This window comes from Muntiacus reevesi, chromosome 3 (genome assembly GCF_963930625.1).
Source record: "Muntiacus reevesi chromosome 3, mMunRee1.1, whole genome shotgun sequence".
In the NCBI taxonomy this organism is placed as follows: Eukaryota; Metazoa; Chordata; class Mammalia; order Artiodactyla; family Cervidae; genus Muntiacus; species Muntiacus reevesi.
The window spans coordinates 179,570,237-179,589,809 of NC_089251.1; positions in this window are offsets into that span (position 1 = coordinate 179,570,237).

Genomic DNA, 19,573 nt, shown 5'->3' on the forward strand with positions numbered 1-19,573 from the left:
TGTCTAGGTTGGTCATAACTTTCCTTCCAAGGGGTAAGCGTCTTTTAATTTCATGGCTGCAATCACCATCTGCAGTGATTTTGGAGCCCCTCAAAATAAAGTCAGCCACTGTTTCCCCATATATTTGCCATGAAGTGATGGGACTGGATGCCAAGATCTTAGTTTTCTGAATGTTGAGCGTTAAGCCAACTTTTTCACTCTCCTCTTTCACTTTCACCAAGAGGCTCTTTAGTTCTTCACTTTCTGCCATAAGGGTGGTGTCATCTGCATATCTGGGGTTATTGATATTTCTCCTGGCAATCTTGATTCCAGCTTGTGCTTCCTCCAGCCCAGTGTTTCTCATGATGTACTCAGCATATACATTAAATAAGCAGGGTGACAATATACAGCCTTGATGTACTTCTTTTCCTACTTGGAACCAGTCTGTTTTTCCATGTCCAGTTCTAACTGTTGCTTCCTGACCTGCATACAGGTTTCTCAAAGGCAGGTCAGGTGGTCTGGTATGCCCATCTCTTTCAGAATTTTCCAGTTTATTGTGATCCACAGAGTCAAAGGCTTTGGCGTAGTCAATAAAGCAGAAATAGATGTTTTTCTGAAACTCTCTTGCTTTTTAGATGATCCACTGGATGTTGGTGATTTGATCCTTGCCTTTTCTAAAACCAGCTTGAACATCTGGAAGATCATGGTTCACGGATTGCTGAAACCTGGTTTGGAGAATTTTGAGCATTACTTTACTAGCGTGTGAGATGAGTGCAATTGTGCGGTAGTTTGAGCATTCTTTGGCATTCCCTTTCTTTGGGATTGGAATGAAAACTGACCTTTTCCAGTCCTGTGGCCACTGCTGAGTTTTCCAAATTTGCTGACATATTGAGTTCAGCACTTTCACAGCATCCTCTTTTAGGATTTGAAATAGTTCAACTGGAATTCCATCACGTCTACTAGTTTTGTTCATAATGATGCTTCCTAAGGCCCACTTGACTTCACATTCCAGGTTGTCTGGCTCTAGGTGAGTATGAGTGATCACACCATCATGATTACCTGGGTCATGAAGATCTTTTTTGTACAGTTCTTCTGTGTTTTCTTGCCACCTCTTCTTAACAACTTCTACTTCCATTAGGTCCATATCATCTCTGTCCTTTATTGAGCCCATCTTTGCATGAAGTGTTTCCTTGGTATCTCTAATTTTCTTGAAGAGATCTCTAGTCTTTCCCATTCTGTTGTTTTCCTCTATTTCTTTGCATTGATCACTGAGGAAGGCTTTCTTATCTCTCCTTGCTATTCTTTGGAACTCTGCATTCAAATGGGTATATCTTTCCTTTTCTCCTTTGCCTTTTATTTCTCTTCTTTTCACAGCCATTTGTAAGGCCTCCTCAGGCAGCCATTTTGCTTTTTGCATTTCTTTTTTTTGGAGATGGTCTTGATTCCGGTCTCCTGTGCAATGTCACGAACCTCCGTTATAGTCCATCAGTCACTCTGTCTATCAGATCTAGTCCCTTAAATCTATTTCTCACTTTCACTGTATGTGGGAGGAATGTCTTTTCCATCAAAGTCTATTACCAAGATGCTGAGACATGGACTTTTGCTCACCAAGGACTAGTGGGATTGTACCCCAGTGGGTTTTGAGTAAATTTAATCATTAAAAGCTCCCTCTGCTCTCCCAGCCTCAAAGATTTTAACAGTGGTTAGGACACCTCAATAGATTTCCTGAGTAAATGGCCTAAATTTGAGGCAACCGTATCAACTTGCTTGCTCAAATTTGCTTAAAGTTTTCAACTTCGGACAGAAGGCAAACGCAGATTTAGCACTGCTGCTACCGCTACTACTGTTGCTGTTACACACACATACACACACACAGAAATTGCTGGCATTAATTGATCACTGCTATGTTCCAGTACTAATCTAAGCCCTAGAAGTCAGGTACAATCTTTTGACAGATATTCTCAGTGTCCTAAAAATTTCTGAGGGTAAAAACATTTAAGACCTTTGTGGTCTAACCCAGAAAGGAGATAAACCTCTAATTTTGTGCAGAACTCAAGACAAGATTGGCTAAAATAAAAGTGCACTATTCATGGTAACTTACACATGGAAATTAATCCATAGATGTTATTTGTTATTTAATGATCTGCTCTAAATTAGTGCCTAAAAATCAAATTATATGTATTGCTCTAGAGGTATGCTTTCCTATGTGTTTATGCTTATTCACCCCCCCTTTTTTTTTTCTTTCATTCACTAAGTATTGAGCACCTACAGTATCAGCTGGTGTGTAAGGTAAGGTATTGGGAATGTGTGAGAACGATGTGACCCCTGCCTTCATGGGGCTTACATAAGAGTGTGTGTGCTTGTGTTGTATGTATATATGGACATTTGTACACATGTGTGTAGACTTGTATACTGCAGCAGGTGTGCATCGTGTCCGACTCTGTGCGGCCCTGTGTGCTGCAGCCAGTCTGGAAAAAGTACTGGAGTGGACTGTCATGCCCTCCTCCGGGGGATCTTCCCGACCCTGGGACTGAACCCACGTTTCTTACATTTTAGCTGCTTTGGCAGGCAGATTCTTTCCCACTAGCGCCACCCAGGAAGCTGTATACTGCATACTGCAGAGAACTTGCTTAAAATGAGGCATGACTTATGTTGTTAAATCCTTCAGAGTAGAGTCACAATCTATCTTGGCTTATTTTCTATCTGGCAAACAAAGAGAAATGATCTCTATGTAAGTTTTGAACTGTTACAGTAATTTACCCTCCTCCACCCGAGCTATGGAATGACTGTTGAATGGGATGAAATAGAGGTCAATTTAGGTGCTCGCAACTGTGCGTCAGAGAAGGACAGCTGAGATAAGGCAATCGGGATAGATGCCTCAATTCATAAATCACAATCCTTAACCAATTCACAGCTCACTGAAATCTCTGACCTGCCAAAATTGGGTTTGTCTTTCTGTATGAATAATTTATATTTTCTGGAATGATGTTGGGGATAGCTTAAAAGAAAGGGTCTATAACCAATGGTGTGCTTTTAGGCAAGTTATTTAACTTTCCTGGGTGTGTTTCCATTTCAACAAAATGAAAAGAGTGAATTCTATGATTTGGAAATAATTTCTATGTATGGTTTTTTTTATTCTAAGTTTTAGAACTGTGCTTGGAGTTATAGTACTAGCTCTGAGATTTACTGTCAGTAATTTGTGTGATGCCAGTAATTGCTTGACCTAATGGTTAAATCGAAGGTAATGTTCTCCTTGTTTGCCAGCAAGTTTATATTTTAAATATTCCTAAACTGTATGGTTTATAGTTATATAATGCATATCCCTTATTTCCTCTTCAGCTACTGCATCCATATTACCAAGCTCTGTAGGAGAACACAGCCTGTAAATCCAGAAGATCTGAGTTCCTGTCTTTTTCTTCCATTACTGGTTGTTTAAACATTCCATGTTAACTCTCAGTTTCACCTAACAAGTCTAAACCTCAGTTTCCTCGTTTGCTTGAAATTTGTTGAATGCTTTGGGTCTATGGATTTGTTTTCAATACATTTGGAAAAAATTAAGCCATTATTTCTTCAAGTATTTTTGGCTTCTCCTTCACCTCTTGTTCTGGGACTAAGAATAAATACATATTAATTTATGTGTGATATGCTTGATATTATTATGCTTTTATGCTTGATATATTGCCAAACATAGCCTGATTCTCTCTATAAAGCCTTCTTCTCACTGTGTTTCATCATGAATAGTCACTATGTTAACACTGATCTTGTACAGAATCTCATCTGAAGTTAAGCCTGTTCAGAGCATTTTTCATTTCCGATATTTTTTTATCTCTAGGACAGTGGTCAGTCAGTGAACTATTTATTGTCCATGGATCAGCCACTCCTTCTGTGAAATAAGGTTTTATTGCAACATAGTCATGCTCATTCACTTATGTATTGTCTGTGGTTAGTTTTGTGAGAACTGAATGTTTGCAACAAACATTATATGGTCCATAAGCCTAAAATATTTACTATCCAGGCCTTTAAGAAAAATATTGCCAATCTTTGTGGAGCCAACCCTGCTCAGGAAATTTAATTTGGGTCTGGCTATGGAGACACAAGGTACTTTCAGCCTGGTTTGTACTTTAAGTCTTAACGTGTGATTCTGTTCTTTGGCCACAGGAAGTTTATTCTTATATATAAGCAGGTAAAGGTCTGTATAGTCAAAGCTATGGTTTTTCCAGTGGTCATGTATGGATGTGAGAGCTGGACAATAACAGAGGCTGAGTGCCGAAGAATTGATGCCTTAAAATTGTGGTGCTGGAGAAGACTCTTGAGAGTCCCTTGGACAGCAAAGACATCAAACCAGTTCATCCTAAACGAAATCAACCCTGAATATTCACTGGAAGGACAGATGCTAAACCTGAAGCTCCAACACTTTGGCCACCTGATGCGAAGATCCAACTCATTGGAAAAGAACCTGTTGTCGGGAAATATTGAAGACAGGAGGAGAAGGGGATGACAGAGGATGAGATGGTTGGATGCCATCATTGACTCAATGGACATGAGTTTGAACAAACTCCAGGAGATGATAAAGGACAGGGAAGCCTGGTGTGCTGCAGTCCATGGGGTCATAAAGAGTTGGACACCACTGAGTGACTGAACATCAACTTGGTCAAAGCCTTAAGGGGAGCCCCCTGCAGACCTCTGAAATTCTCTCTATTTAGCTCCTGCCTTGATAGTACTCTGCCCTCCAAATTCTAGTCATCTTTGCCTCCTCAAACGCTGACTCTGGTTCCTCAATTCATTGAGGCCACTAGGCTCTGTTAGGGCTTTCACTTCCTGACCAGTGGCCTGAAAACTGCCTGCAGGTAATGAGTTCCAACAATCAAGTCTCCCGTGGTGCACTTCTCTGTGACTACAGTCTGGTGCTACTTGATTTCCATTGGCTGTCTCCTGTTTTACCATGATGGCTACCTTTTTTGATCCCATTTTCTAGTTGTTGTCAGGCAGAAAGCAGAAAAGAACACCTAATCCTCTTTACTCCATTCCTATCTGAGCATACAACCCCTTCACAGGGGTTGTATCTTGGTTGACAATGTTCCAAAGAGTTAAGGTCATATGACCTTTGAATAAGTATAATGTCAATTTTGCAATCTTTGTAGCACAGTGGTTCTAACTTTATATTTAAAATCAAGAAGTCAACTGAGTACCAAGTATCTGCAGGGAATTAAGCATCTGGCAGGCTTTCCAGGTGGCTCAATGCAGGAGAGGAAGGCAGAGGTGAGTTCGATCCCTGGGTTGGGAAGGTTCCTCTGGAGGAGGGCATGCAACCCATTCCAGTGTTCTTGCCTGGAGAATCCCATGAACACAGGAGTCTGGTGGGCTACAATCCATACTATAGCAAAGAGTTGGAGATGACTGAAGTGACTGAGTATGCATGCAAGCATCTGACAATCAATGATTTTTGTGAAATTATTTGCTACAAAGTCAAACTCAGGAGCCCAATCTTAATAGTCTTTTGTTAATGCTTATCCCTATTGCACCCCAATGTTCATCAATATAGGTTCTACAAGTGATCAATTCTTTGTAATTTTCCAATGTTGGACATAATGAGAAATTGTAAATGCTTTTGTTGCATGCTTTAGTGTGAAGAAAATTAGCAATTGTTTTATGTTTGGTGAAGCAGTATATTCCAAATGATTCTTAATTCCAGTATATATTGAAACATATTTTGTATTATTGAAATACGTGGCTTTCCTTTAATTTATGAAGTGCTTGTAGAATCAAACTTTTATGCATGTAATCAGTCTTATGTGCATAAACTCCAGATTACTAAATTAAAACCCTGTGCTAAATTGCTGGGCTATCATTAGAACTTCCGTTCTTTATTCCCTTTGTGACATGTTACCAGGGAAAATTCATTGCTTTGAATAATAATGAGCTTGAGACAAATTTAGCTTTTGAAACTGATTAATGCCTTTCCCTGTTATGAACACCTGATATATAAACCACTTTTGCTCCCCTTTAGAAGCAAATTTTAATGTCCATTTTTCTATGAATTCCTACTTATTAAGTGTTAAGGTATGCTAATTTATCTTTAAAATGTTAATTTATATCTCAGGATGCAAATGTACTGGAGCTGGTAAAATATGAAACCATATGTGAGATGATTATATAAATGTGCTACTGACTATAATTACTCAAGTTTTATGAGTCAGATGAACTAAAACCATCACAGAGATAGTTTTAGAAGGAATGATTCTTCCACCTTTGTATGTTCAGGGTACATACTATTCAAGATGTAGTGAAACGTTTTTGAATGTGTAGTGACCTTTACTGTGTTTATCATCACAAACATGCTTGTACACGGCAGCAAATGGAAACCAGTCCCAGCATTTATGCTATTGAGATAAAAAAATTTAAGGTGAGTTTGTGTGCTCCAACTTGCTAATAACGCTTTTTATCTATAATATGTATATAGGACTTGCTTTGGGTGAGATGGCAGGTTTCTAATGATGATATCAGAAGTGAATTTGTTAGAAGCAATCATGTTAATAACAAAGATAATTATGGGGTTCTTTGGCTAACTGGATAAAATTTACAGTAATGATAATCTGAAAGATGACTTTATGTCAATAGATCTGTTAAAAATATGTAACAGTTATGAATAGATGTTTGATGGATAAGAAAATAGAAGAATGCCTAAGTACTACCTGGCTGTAAATTGCTTATCTATTGTCAAATGACACAAGGAGATGTGTGAAAAAGCAAGACCTCAGAGATGGTGGAGCAATTGGAGTCGAGTGATATCACAGACAGGATATAGAGACTGTCCCCCGATTCTGGGTATGTCACAACTCAAAACAAGAGCAAGCTACTCAGATTTCAAGACAGTGGAAGTACAGTGTGAGCACAAGTCCTTCATAAAAGTTTCTAAAAATAAATCCCCTTGGAGACCTTTATCTGTGTTCAAGCAGAACTTTAATAATGCTGCACACTCCCTTTGAGCCAACTACTCGACGCACAACTTCCTGTAGTAATTATAGGCTGAAGATGTGTTTTTGTGTAGGTGTGGGAGTATGTGTTTGGGTTGGTGTAAGTTTTTGTTAGTTAAAGAGAATACTCAGAGCAATGGGTGTTGGAGTTCTTTGAGTTAGTATTTCTATTAAATCACTATTTGAGATCTTGATAAGTGTACACTCTTTCTTGACCCTTATCCCTATGTCCAATTCCAAAAGATCTTGGTGCTTTAACTTGCCCACATGGACAAATATTACATCTAGGAACTTTTTAAAACTACCATTCATAGTGAGGAAAGATCAGTGTTCCCATTTCTAGTGATGGATTATCCCTCCTCTCTGCTTCTGCTGTAGATCATTTTTGATATTAATAGTTTCTTAATTGTCTTATTGTTGCCATATTCAGTTCAGTCGCTCAGTCATGTCTGACTCTTTGTGACCCCATCGACTGCGGCATGCCAGGCCTCCCTGTCCATCACCAACTCCTGGAGTTTACTCAAACTCATGTCCATTGAGTCAGTGATGCCATCAGGCCATCTCATTCTCTGTCGTCCCTTTCTCCTCCCGCCTTCAGTCTTTCCCAGCATCAGGGTCTTTTCAAATGAGCCAGTTCTTCACATCAGGTGGCCAAAGGATTGGAGTTTCAGCTTCAATATCAGTCCTTGCAATGAATATTCAGGGCTGATTTCCTTTAGGATGGACTGGTTGGATCTCCTTGCAGTCCAAGGGACTCTCAAGAATCTTCTCCAACACCACAGTTCAAAAGCATCAATATTTGGCACTCAGCTTTCATTGTAGTCCAACACTCACATCCATACATGACCACTGGAAAAACCATAGCTTTGACTAGATGGACCTTTGTTGGCAAAGTAATGTCTCTGCTTTTTAATATGCTGTCTCAGTTCAGTCGCTCAGTCGTGTCTGATACTTTGCGACCCCATGAACTGCAGCACACCAGGCCTCCCTGTCCATCACCAATTCCCAGAGTACACCCAAATTCATGTCCTTTGAGTCGGTGATGCCATCCAACCATCTTACCCTCTGTCATCCCCTTCTCCTCCTGCCCTCAGTCTTTCCCAGCATCAGGGTGTTTTCCAATGAGTCAGTTCTTCCCATAACACGGCCAAAGTATTGGAGTTTCAGCTTCAACATCAGTCCTTCCAATGAACACCCAGGACTGATCTCCTGTAGGATGGACTGGTTGGATCTCCTTGTAGTCCAAGGGACTCTCAAGAGTCTTCTCCAACACCACAGTTCAAAAGCATCAATTCTTCCGCACTCAGCTTTCTTTATAGTCCAACTCTCACATTCATACATGACCACTGGAAAAACCATAGCCTTGACTAAATGGACGTGTGTTGACAAAGTAATGTCTCTGCTTTTTAATATGCTATCTAGGTTGGTCATAACTTTCCTTCCAGGAGTAAGTGATTTTTAATTTCATGACTGCAGTCACCATCTGCAGTGATTTTTGGAGCCCAGAAAAATAAAGTCAGCCACTGTTTCCACTGTTTCCCCATCTATTTGCCATGAAGTGATGGGACCGGATGCCATGATCTTAGTTTTCTGAATGTTGAACTTTAAGCCAACTTTTTCACTCTCCTCTTTCACTTTCATCAAGAGGCTTTTTAGTTCTTCTTCACTTTCTGCTATAAGGGTGGTGTCTTCTGCATATCTGGGGTTATTGATATTTCTCCCGGCAATCTTGATTCCAGCCTGTGCTTCCTCCAGCCCAGTGTTTCTCATGCATATAAGTTAAATAAGCAGGGTGACAATATACAGCCTTAAGGTACTCTGTTCCCGATTTGGACCCAGTCTGTTGTTCCATGTCCAGTTCTAACTGTTGCTTCCTGACCTGCATGTAGATTTCTCAGGAAGCAGGTCAGGTGGTCCAATATTCCCATCTCTTGAAGAATTTTCCACAGTTTGTTGTGATCCACAGAGTCAAGGCTTTGGCGTAGTCAATAAAGCAGAAATAGATGTTTTTCTGGAACTCTCTTGCTTTTTTGATGATCCAACAGATGTTGGCAACTTGTTCTCTGATTCCCCTGTCTTTTCTAAATCCAACTTGAACATCTGGAAGTTCACAGTTCGTATACTGTTGAAGCCTGGCTTGGAGAACTTTGAGCATTAATTTGCTAGCATGTGAGATGAGTGCAATTGTGTGGTAGTTTGAGCATTCTTTGGTATTCCCTTTCTTTGGGATTGGAATGAAAACTGACCTTTTCCAGTCCTGTGGCCAGTGCTGAGTTTTCCAAATTTGCTGACATATTGAGTTCAGCACTTTCAAGGCATCCTCTTTTAGGATTTGACATAGTTCAACTGGAATTCCATCACCTCTATTAGTTTTGTTCATAATGATGCTTCCTAAGGCCCACTTGACTTCACATTCCAGGATGTCTAGCTCTAGGTGAGTGGTCCTAACATCGTGGTTATCTGGGTCATGAAGATCTTTTTTATATAGTTCTTCTGCGTATTCTTGCCACCTCTTCTTTTTATTTATTTATTTATTTATTTATTTTTGCCACCTCTTCTTAATATCTTCTGTTTCTGTTAGGTCCATACCATTTCTGTCCTTTATTGTGCCCATCTTTGCATGAAATGTTCCCTTGATATCTCTAGTTTTCTTGAAGAGATGGCTAGTCTTTCCCATTCTATTGTTTTCCTCTATTTCTTTGCATTGATCACTGAGGAAGCCTTTCTTATCTCCTCTTGCTATTCTTTGGAACTCTACATTCAAATGGGTATATATTTCATTTTCTCCCTTGCGTTTTGCTTCTCTTCATTTCATAGCTGTTTCTAAGGGCTCCTCAGACAACCGTTTTGCCTTTTTGCATTTCTTTTTCTTGCGGATGATCTTGATCACTGCCTCCTATGAGAGGGTAACAGGCAGGAAGGCCAGGCGTCTCCAAACGGAGGAAATAGGCTGCAAGTGCCAGACATTTTTGTCTCTCTTAAGCGGCAGGAGGAAACAAACCAGCGATATATTTTTTCTTCCCTATACAAATTTAAAAGGGGGTTTCTCTTAAAATGCTGTGTTGCCATGATACCTGGTTTCACCTGAAGCTAACTACTCTCAAACCTTGAGTTAACCAATACATTTCTTTTTCTTATGGAAATGTTGTCTTAAGCGATGTTAATGTACCCCAGACTCTATCTTCAAGTTGGTTCTGCCAGATGGCCCAACCTACTTACTCAGGTATTGTTCCCCTAATCTATGTAAACAAAACTATTTGTTGGTATTCTGCCCTTCTATAAGATTCAAGTCAATCGTTTTATGGCCAGGGATGAATTATCTGGTTCCATTCTAATTTTTATGACATTCCTTTCTTTTCATTAACAGACTGTGAGTGACTATATAACATACAGCAAAAGACTAGGAGGGGGGATACTCTTTTGCCCCCTTCTGATGCCTATGACAGAAGCTTTCTTTATCTCCTTTTTGCATTAATAAAACTTTATTACACAAAAGCTCTAAGCGATCCAGCCTCGTCTCTGGCCCCGGATTGAATTCATCTCCTCCGGAGGCCAAGAATCCTGGCGTCTTATCATTCAGCAACAACATTTCATCTATAGAATGTCATGAACCTCCATCCATAGTTCTTCAGGCACTCTGCCTATCAGATCTAGTCCCTTGAATCTATTTATTACTTCCACTGTATAGTCATAAGGGGTTTGATTTAGGTCATATCTGAATGGTCTAGTGATTTTCCCTACTTTCTTCAATCTAAGTCTGAATTTGGGAATAAGGACTTCATGATCTGAGCCACAGTCAGCTCCAGGTCTTGTTTTTGCTCACTATATAGAGCTGCAAAGAATATAATCAATCTGATTTCGGTGTTGACCATCTGTGTATGTCCATGTGTAGAGTCTTCTCTTATATTGTTGGAAGAGGGTGTTTGCCATGGCCAGTGCGTTCTCTTGGCAAACTCTGTTAGCCTTTGCCCTGCTTCATTCTGTACTCCAAGGCCAAATTGACCTGTTACTCCAGGTATTTCTTGACTTCCTACTTTTGCATTCCTGTCCCCTATAATGAAAAGGACATCTTTTTTGGGTGTTAACTCTAGAAGGTCTTGTAGGCCTTCATGGAACCATTCAACTTCAGTTTCTTCAGCATTTTTGGTCAGGGCATAGACTTGGATTACTGTTATATTGAATGGTTTGGCTTGGTAATGAACAGAGATCATTATGTCATTTTTGAGACTGCATCCAAGTACTGTGTTTCAGACTCTTGTTGACTATGATGGCTACTCCATTTCTTCTAAGGGTTTCCTGAGCACAGTAGTAGATAATGATCATCTGAGTTAAATTCACCCATTCCAGTCCATTTTAGTTTGCTGATTCCTAAAATGTCATTGTTCACTCTTGCCGTCTCCTGTTTGACCACTTAGGTTCCTATGCAATATTGCTCTCTACAGCATCAGGCTTTAAGTCCATCACCAGTCACATCCACAACTGGGTGTTGTTTTTGCTTTGGCTCCATCTCTTCATTTTTTCTAGAGTTAGTTTTCCACTGATCTCTGGTAGCATATTGGGCACCTACCGACCTGGGGAGTTCATCTTTCATTGTCCTATCTTTTTGCCTTTTCATACTGTTCATAGGTTCTCAAGGCAAGAATACTGAAGAGGTTTGCCATTCCCTTCTCCAGTGGACCACGTTTTGTCAGAACTCTCCACCATGACATGTCTGTCTTGGGTGTCCCTACATGGCATGGCTCACAGTTTCATTGAATTAGACAAAACTGTGGTCCATGTGATCAGATTGGTTAGTTTTCTGTGATTGTGGTTTTCATTCTGTCTGCCATCTGATGGAGAAGGATAAGCAGCTTATGGAAGCTTCCTGATGGGAGAGTTTGACTGAGGGGGAAAGTGGGTCTTGTTCTGATGGGTGGCCATGCTCAGTAAATCTTTAATCCAATTTTCTGTTGAAGGGCAGGGCTGTGTTCCCACCCTGTTATTTGACCTGAAGCCAAACTATAGTGGAGGTGATGAAGATAATGTTGATCTCCTTCAGAAGGCCCCATGCACGCACTGCTACGCTCAGCGCCCCTCAACCCTGCACCAGGCCACCGCGAACCCACACCTCTGCCAGAGACTCCTGGACACTCATGGGCAAGTCTGGGGCAGGCTCTTGTGGGGTCCCTGCTCCTTTCCCCTGGGTCCTGGTTGCACACGGCTCTGTTTGTGCCCTCCAAGAGTCTGTTTCCCCAGTCTTATGTAAGCTCTGGCGGCTCTGTGGTGGGTTAATGGTGACCTCCTCCAAGAAGGCTTGTACCATACCCAGGTCTAGTGCACCCAGAGCCTCTGCTCTCACAGCACTCCACTGCTGACCCAAACCTCCTCAGGAGACACCCAGACACAGGTCTGGCTCAGTCTCTGTGGGGTCTCTGGGTCCTGGTGCATACAAGATTTGTTTGAGCCCTTTGAGCATCTCTGGTGGGTATGGGTTTTGATTCTAAATGTGATTTCTCCTTTCCTATTGTCTTGCTGGAGCTTCTTCTTTGCCTTCGGATGTGGAGTATCTCCTCACAGTGCTCCAACGCCACACAGCCGCCGCTCCATACCCCCATACTTCCATGACCTATGCTAGAGCAATCACCCTTGTATGTCTTTGCTGTGTGTCTCCTAAATCCTCTACTGTTCCCCAGATCTTAATGACCACAGATCCCACATCTTATTTTAGCATTTTGAGAATTCCACAAGTTGTTTTTTTTCCAGTCTAATCTCTCATCCTTCTGAAAAAAATCTGTGCTTCTGTCACTCTGACTGTCTCCTCGCACATGCCTTATTTTTTTCTACACCTGGATCCTTTGCATTTTCCAAAAATGTCTTAGTTTGCCCTTCTCCTTTCATATTCCTAGCTCACATTCTGTAGTTTCTTCTGGATAAATTTAAATATATGTGTTATGATCCCATTTCTGGTCAATTGAACTGACAGCAGACTTCTCTCCCTGAATTTTTAGAACATTTGGCAACACACAGGATGTCAAGTAGATCACTTGACATCTTTGTATGAATGGAAAGAACACACTGAATTTGGGTAGACAGCCCCACAGGCACACAGCCTGGTGAGCCGACTCTGATTCTAAGTGAGTTAGAAAAGAGTGGTTCTTAATCCTAGCCTATGTAGCTCCTTGCCAGGACATATTTTTCCTAGTGAATGGAGAATTGCTAGATTTCAGTTCTCTTTTCTGTCACTGTCTATCTGAATGACCTGGGATATATATATATGTTTCCGGCTCTAGATTTAGTTTTCTTCCTTGTAAAACAGGCATAATAATATGTCCGAAGCATTGGTAAGAATATGGCATGAGATAATGACTGTAAATTGTCTAGCTGGATATCTGGCATAGAAACCCTAATCAGTAAGTATTCACCTTTATGATAATTATATTTTATGCCACTGTCCTTAGTCTCAGGACTAGTCTATTTTTGCCTTGAATTAAAGTTTCTGCTGTGGAAATTAAAGGTATTTGTAGATGCAAGTGCATTTTTTTTTGGACTGAAATGTTTACTGATGATCCCTATCAAATTAGTACCTCCTAACTAAATATTAACAAGACTGCATTTCTTGAAGCATGATGTTATTTTCTTCTGCTGTTGACATTAGCTAGACACACATTGATGTACAAACCTAGAAAGAAAATAAATACAAAGTCTTATTAATACCCTCACCTTGATTTAAAGTTATGATGGATTTTGAGAAACACATTTGTTAGCATGATTAATCATTCCCATTCAACGAATGAGAATACTTTGCCTTCTCTGAAAGACAATTTGTGCAAAAAAATAGCAGATTACTGACTACAGACTAGTTGTGTGGGAAAAAAAAAGTGATGGAGATGATATCTCCACATAACACCAAAGAGAAGACCCTTAGCCTTGACCCAAAGAGATGGCCTTCAAGGCGACAAGGTAATTTATTTTTCCAACCTACTCTCATTCAAATTCTTGTCTTCTCTGGCAATATCGCTGCAGGTTATATTCAGTGGACCGAATTCATATCACTCTTTTAACCTCTCCAGAGCACTTTGTAACTGCATGCCTTGCCTTTGAGTGGAGCTTTTCCTATTTTATAATTGGGCTCTTCATGCTGAGAAACCTCAGGGGCATCACTAGAGATTTACGGCCAGGAAATGTGAATGTAGAAAGGAATTGGGCCAAAGGAAGATTTCTGCTAAACATTCGTATGTTTGCATTTGGAGAGTATGAGTGACTTCAATATTTTGGCTATGTTTATATTTTAAAAACATCAAAGACTTTATGTGAAAACGAAGCATTCAGACAAAACTGAAAGTGCAGGAAAAAGTGGCAAATATTGAAATGTTTATAGATATTTAGATGCTTCCAAATTTAGTTAGCTGCTTATTATATGATTGGTGACTGTGGATGAGAAAACATGTAATAGGAGCACTGTTTGATTCCACAATCCTGGTATTGTACCTGCATTCTGTATATGGTAGAAAAAAATAAGCGTAATAAATGTACTTAATCAGATCTATGGAGTTATTTAATTTTAATTTTATTATTTATTGTTATTTTATTACTTCAGACAAACTTTTACAGGAAGGTGGCGAAAGAGTTAAAGTGTGTGAGGAGAACTTTTTCTAAACAGAACCATTCTGTTTTTATAAAACTTACTAAAAGTGAATACTATAAGCTTGATACTTAGCCACATTAAGTTCTTCGTTTCAGTAATTTCAGCAAGGTCAGAAGTTTGAATTACCCCTCATTTTTGTCAGTTGAGTCTTCATATGCCATGTTCAGTGTATATGATTCAATGCATTTTCAGAACTGAAAAATAAAATACGACTTTAGGCCCTTTATTTTTAGGAATGAGAAAATACCAAGAAAGGGGTTTAAATGTCAAGTATAGAAATATCTTTCCAGTAAAATGAAAAGTTTCAGCTTTCCAAAATGCTTTGATTAATCAATTTAAAGTAGTAGACTAGCTTAGATCATATGCTTAATTGTGGCATTCTGATATTCTTTGAAAAAAGTTAAATTGAAAATGGCATTCCATTATGCATTAAATTGTATATAATTAAAAATTTTTTTTTACTTTTTTGTGGTTTGTGAAGATTTTTCACATACATTTTAAAATATAATTTTTATTGTAAGTCTAATGACAGACATGGCTTACATACATTTGCTTTTGTCAAATATCTTTATCAAGTATCACAGTTATATAAATGAAATTTAAAGCTAATCCTTTTTTAAGTCGACATCCACTGCTCTGGTTACCTCACCTCTATTCTAATAGCATTAATAAAAAGAAAATGCTGGAGATATGATCCTTCTATTGTTCTCCTTTTGTTTGGTTTCCTTCACATTTGCTTTTAACTGAGATTTCTGAAATGTGACCAGAACTCAGTAGGTGGCGCTAATGAGACATAAAATATTGACTTGCCGACTGGAACCAGTCCATCCTAAAGGAAATCAGTCCTGAATATTCGTTGGAAGGACTGATGCTGAAGCTGAAACTCCAATACTTTGGCCACCTGATGTGAAGAACTGACTCACTGGAAAAGGCCCTGATGCTGGGAAAGATTGAAGGCAGTAGGAGAAGGAGATGACTTGAGATGGTTGGATGGCATCTCCAGCTGGATAGACTTGAGTTTGAGCAAGCTTCAGGAGTTGGTGATGGAAAGGGAAGCCTGGTGTGCTGCAGTCCATGGGGTCGCAAAGAGTCAGACAGAACTGAGTGGCTGGACCCAACTGAGCTGACTGAATTGCCAGTTAAGAAACATGAGTTTGAGCAAGCTTCAGGAGTTGGTGATGGAAAGGGAAGCCTGGTGTGCTGCAGTCCATGGGGTGGCAAAGAGTCAGACAGAACTGAGTGGCTGGACTGAACTGAGCTGACTGAATTGCCAGTTAAGATACATTGCAGGTTACAGTGTTTTTTTCTGTAGTGTTAGTCGCTCAGTCGTGTCCGACTCTTTGCGACCCCATGGACTGTGGCTCGCCAGGGTCCTCTGTCCGTGGGATTCTCCAGGCGAGAATACTGGAGTGGGTTGCCGTTCCCTCCTGCAGGGGATCTTCCCCACCCAGGGATTGAACCCGGGTCTCCTGCACTGCAGGCAGATTCTTCACCGTCTGAGCTACAGGGAAGATACAAAAGTCGCTCGACCCCATGGGCTATACAGTCCATGGAATTCTCCGGGACAGAATACTGGAGTGGGTAGCCTTTCCCTTCTTCAAGGGATCTTCCCAACCCAGGGATCCAACCCAGGTCTCCCGCTTGCGGGCGGATTCTTTACCAGCTGAGCCACAAGGGATATTGTAGGTTTAGTGGGTAAAGACATGCTAGTTGTCCTGAGTCTTATTTGAGGAGTGCTAATGCCACATCAAATGATTTTAGAGATTTGTTCAACCCCTACTTGATGTTGAATTTGAAGATAATATTTTTTTTATTTACTTCATAACATTTGAAAAAAAGAAAGCACTTTCTTCTACTGAAAACTAAGCCAAGTAGTTTGCCTCTATAAACTACTTCCCATTTATATGCCGTAAGAGGGGAAAGCATCAAATCACACTGTGGTTATTCCTTTAAGCACAAAATATGAATTCAAGAGAAATGCTTGGGAGCTACTAACTCCTAAGAAATCATAATCCTGCTTACGTTTGAGAGAAATCTGGCAGATTATTCATCAGTTTCACATTCAGGTCAAGCGTTCCAATTTGGGATTATTTTGCTTTCTTTTGTGGTTCTACCAAACATTTAGAATGAAAACCTAATGTACATAGTAATTAAGTGATCTTTGTAGAATAAGAAATACTATTTAATTACCAGGAATTGAAATATTTACTTACTCTGTCAAAATAATAATTTTGCACAAATTCCTTGTGTGTTAGGTAGTGCTTTGGTGATTTCTGAGCAAAGTATTTCAGAGATATCCCACGAAGAGACAAAGAGGTTTATCTTTCAGTAGTTAACTAAGAACATACTAACGCATACTCTTTGAAGTCATATTTCTACACAGATTTAAAGGTTCTTGACATTTCTGGTACCCCAAGTTTTTCAGTCTTCATTTTTTCCCTTCATATCCAATCTCATTCCAACTCTATGTCCTAATTTGCATAAAATGAAATTTTTGTGAATCCCATTTGAAACCAGCAGGTGGATAAAACTATTTCACTGAAGTTTCTTCTGAGTAAGGTGAAGACACTGCTACCTAAATGGCAGTCTCAGTTAAGTTCAGTCTCTCAATCATGTCCGACTCTTTGAGAACCCATGGACTGTAGCATGCTAGGCTTCTCTGTCCACCAATTCCCAGAGCTTGCTCAAATTCATGTCTATCGAGTTGGTGATGCCATCCAACCATCTCATCCTCTGTCATCCCTTTCTCCTCCTGCCTTCAATCTTTCCCAGAATCAGGGTCTTTTCCAATGAGTCAGCTCCTCGCATCAGGTGGCCAAAGTATTGAAGCTTCAGCTTCAGCATCTATCCTTTCAATGAATATTCAGGGTTGATTTCCTTTAGGATTGACTGATTTGATCTTGTAGTCCAAGGGACTCTCAAGAGTCTTCTCCAACGTCACAGTTCAAAAGCACCAATTCTTTGGTGCTCAGCTATCTTTGTAGTCCAACTCTCACATCCATACGTGCCTATCGGAAAAACCATAGCTTTGACTATATGGACCACTTTGACTAAGTGGCAGTCTAGTTAATTTTTTTTTTACAAGTAACATTATTAACTGGAAAACTCAGAAATCACATTAGTTTACAACCAAACCAACTTTTTCTCATTAAGAAAATGACTTACTTTTTTTTTTTGCTTTTAATCAACAAATCAGAAATTGTAACAGTTGTATTTATTGCTCCTTTCCAACAAAAATAACCTCTTCCCAGGTACTAGCTTTTTTTGTGTATATTGATGTAAATCGAAGAATATACACAGTAAGTTCAGGGTACAGGTCCATGGGGTCGCAGAATTGGACACAACTGAATGACTGCATGCACACAAACATAAAACAAACCAATACCCATTAGCAGTTTTTCCTATTCCCATTCCCCCCCCCCCCCAGCTCTCCAGTCCCGGGCAACTTTCCACCTCTATACATTTGCCCTTTGTGAACATTCCATATAAATTTCATACATTCTATTTTATATAAATGGAATCGTACATTATCTGGTCTTTTATGATTAGCTTCTATACCTAGCATAGTGTTTTCAGTCTTTATCGACCTTGTGGCAGATGTCAGTACTTGATTCCTTAACGCAATGTAGGAATATTATTTTATGGATAGATCGCATTTTATTTATTCATTACTTGATAGACATTTGAGTTGTTGCTACTTTTTGGTTATTACGAATAGAGCTATGATAATTTGTGTATAGTGTGTTAGTTGCTTAGTCGTGTCTGACTCTTTACAATCCCGTGGACTAAACTTGCCAGGATCCTCTGTCCATAGAATTCTCCAGACAAGAATACTGGAGTGGGTTGCCATTTCCTTCTCCAGGGGATCTTCCCATTCAAGGGACTGAACCTGGGTCTCCTGCATTGCAGGCCGATTCTTTACCATCAGAGCCACCAAGGAAGCCCCTAATTTGTGTATGTGTAATAGGGATGTGTTTTTAATTCTTTTGTGTATGTATAGTTAGGAGTAGAATTGCTGGGTAATAGCTAATTTGTGTAATCTTTTGAGAAACAGTCAGACTGTTTCCCACAGCGAATGCACCATTTTTCATTTCTCTAAGGATTTGAATTTCTCCACATCCTTGTCAACACTTGATTTTGTCTTTAGCTTTTAAATTTTACTTTATTCTTGGCTGCACCACTCAGCTTGTGGGATATTAATTCCCGGGCCAGTGGTTGAACCTGGACCCTCAGCAGTGGGAGCACAGAGCCCTAGCCATTGGACCACCAGGCCTTCCTGATGTCTTTTTAATCACAGTGATCCTAGGGAGTTTTTCATCGTGGTTTTGATGTGCATTTCACTGATGATTAATGATATTGAGCACCCTTTCATGTGCCGATCGGTCAATTATATATCCTCTTTAGAGAAATGTCTCTTCAGATCCTCTGTGCATTTCTAAGTTGAGCTATTTATCCTTTGATGATTGAGTTATAAGGGTTCTTAATATTTTCAAGGTACAAGTCTCTTTTTAAATATATGGTTTATAAATTCCATTGTGTGTATCATCTCACCACTTTCTTGATTGTGTTCTGCAAAGTACCAAAGTGATGACCCTTTTTCATACCTGACTTTGGTAATTTTTCTCTTTTTTCTTGGTCAATCTAACTAAAGGTTTTTCAGTTTTATCTCTTCGAAGAGCAACTTGTAAAAAAATTGAGGTAACATTGGTTTATAACATTATATAAGGATGATAAATTTGGCTTAGCACTGCCATTTTATCTTTTTATATGATTGTAATATATTTCTTTTGTCTTTTTTTCCTTCCTTTTTTGACCTGCCATTTTAATTTGGTGGTTTTCTGTTTCCTGTTTTTATGTTTTGTGTCTCTGCTCTAGATTTGTGTTTTGTGGTTACCATGAATTTTGTGTAAAGTGTCTTATAGATAAAATAGTCCCTTTTCTGCCAATAGTACTTTATCTTCATCTTCCTATGCGGGTTCCATCCTTTTCTTCGTCC